This window comes from Coffea arabica, chromosome 4e (assembly GCF_036785885.1).
Source record: "Coffea arabica cultivar ET-39 chromosome 4e, Coffea Arabica ET-39 HiFi, whole genome shotgun sequence".
Lineage (NCBI taxonomy): Eukaryota > Viridiplantae > Streptophyta > Magnoliopsida > Gentianales > Rubiaceae > Coffea > Coffea arabica.
In genome coordinates, this window is record NC_092317.1 from 12,264,249 (window position 1) to 12,266,604 (window position 2,356).

Genomic DNA, 2,356 nt, shown 5'->3' on the forward strand with positions numbered 1-2,356 from the left:
TTGCATTAATGAAGTTATGAGTGTTTCATCATTCATGAGTAGCTAATTTCCTTTATCTAGGGAGTAGATGAAGCTTATGGCCAAATGATATGAAGTGATTGTGATTTATGCTTGTTATGTCTTGTATTAACTTATCTACTTGTGTATGTTGGATTACTTGTTGTTGCTTGATCACCAATAGCAGGTTTATAGTTGTTTTTACTCATTGAGAAATGGTAAAAATAATGGAATGACATAAGTAGAGCTTGAGTAGTATATTCATGAGAATAGAAATACATTCAAGTGGATGAAATCTGCATTTCATGTGTGAATAAGAACAGATTTAGTATTTACCAAGAGATTAGGAAAAACTAATCTGTTTTAACCCATTATTATCATGAGAATGTGATTTTGGTATTTCTGGAAATGAATCCTTGGTTAAACAAGAGCAGTAACAAGTGTTGAATTAATTCATTTTAGATCTTTTGTGTCATAAGTGGAATCTACATCCCTAGATCTTAATATTTAGTGAATTCTACTCCCCTTGAGATATTGCATTTATCTATTTAAGAATTTTTGTAGTTGAATTAAAATCTGAAGTTTCTGCTCAAATTAATTGTGAGTCTAAATAATAGAGTAAATTAGTATGTAATAATTGTTTTAAATTGCTCCTCGTGGGATCGACCCGATACACATCTCGTACTACAATTGCGACCTGTATACTTGCAGTCCAACGGGTGTAAATTCGGAATTAAACTTGCACTTAAAGTAAAAACCCGTCAAGTTTTTGGCGCCGTTGCCGGGGAGCGGCAATATTAGGGCCTAGTCATCTCTATTAATTTAGACATTTTCATTGTTTTTATCCAAGTTGTTGAATTAAAACTACAAAAATTTCTCTTATTTTTATTTGTAGTGCATGCACCGATCAAATAGAGAAGTTGGACATTTTGATCCTGAAATTGAAAGAACATTGCGGAGACAAAGGAGGAATACACTGCATCAAGAGGAACAAGAGGTTTGGCAGCCAATAGAAGATATCTTGATAGAATTACCATTTGAAGAAGAAATGGCTGAAAATGACCTAAATAGGCGAGTTCTGCGAGATTTTACTATACCGGGAACACAAGGTTCACAAACGAGCATAGCAAGGCCTGCGGTAAATGCTAACAACTTTGAGATTAAACCATCACTTATCCAAATGGTTCAACAATCTCAATTTGGAGGTAATGCAGTAGAAGATCCTAATACACACTTAGCTACATTCTTGGAAATTTGTGATACAATTAAAATGAATGGAGTTAGTGATGATGCTATAAGGCTAAGATTGTTCCCATTTTCATTGAGAGATAAGGCCAAACTTTGGCTACACTCTCATGCTCCTAATACTTTCACCGGATGGGATGATTTATCAAGAGCATTCTTAAATAAGTATTTTCCACCAGGAAAGACTGCTAAACTTAGAATGGATATCACTAGTTTTAGTCAATTGGAGGGAGAATCATTATATGAGGCATGGGAAAGGTTTAGAGATTTGCTTCGGAAATGTCCACATCATGGACTGCCGGAATGGTTAATCATACAAACCTTTTATAATGGTTTATCTTTCTCCACTAAAACTATTATTGATGCAGCCGCAGGTGGAGCTTTAATGGGTAAATCACCCCAAGAAGCTCAGAATTTAATAGAAGAAATGGCCGTAAATAACTACCAATGGGCCAATGAAAGAGGTAATACGAGACGTCACGCAGGTATGATCGAAATGGACACTCTCAATATGTTGAGTGCCCAAATGAATAACGTGATGAAGTTATTGAGTAGACAAGGTTGAGTTAGCCCAAGTTCATCTAATGCTCACGTAGCTTGTTGCTCTTTCTGTGGAGGTGAACATGATATTAATGAGTGTGTTGATTCTGAGCAGGTACAATTTGTCAATAATTACAACCGAAATGCTCCAAATAATCCCTACTCGAATACTTACAATCCGGGGTGGAGAAATCATCCAAACTTTGGATGGAAAGATCAAGGCAATCAACAAAGGCCAACCAATCCGCCGGGATTTCAACCAAGGCAACCACAGGCTGAAACTAAACCGAGTTGGGAGATCGCGGTGGAAAAACTTGCTAAGGTGACTTCGGACAGATTTGAACGAGTAGAAGGGAGACTGGATCAACTCACTACAATGTACAGGAATGTGGAGGTTCAAATTGGTCAAATTGCCAATGTGATCAACAATAGAAACCCTGGTGAATTACCAAGTAAAACCGAAGTGAATCCGAGAGAGCATGTCAATGCAATCATTCTTAGAAGCGGTAAAACGGTTGAGGGATTCGATTTTGAAAATTCAGGTGGTGAAAAAGACAAGAAGCAAGCAATTGAA

The 2,356-nt window shown here is 36.7% G+C and overlaps 1 non-coding gene across 1 annotated transcript; it reads right to left on the minus strand.

Moving 5' to 3' along the window:
- Positions 1 to 1,432: 1,432 nt before the first annotated feature.
- On the minus strand, positions 1,433 to 1,539 carry LOC113743097 (small nucleolar RNA R71). The gene has a single exon (XR_003460984.1). It is a non-coding gene; the product is annotated as a small nucleolar RNA R71 (small nucleolar RNA).
- Positions 1,540 to 2,356: the final 817 nt, after the last annotated feature.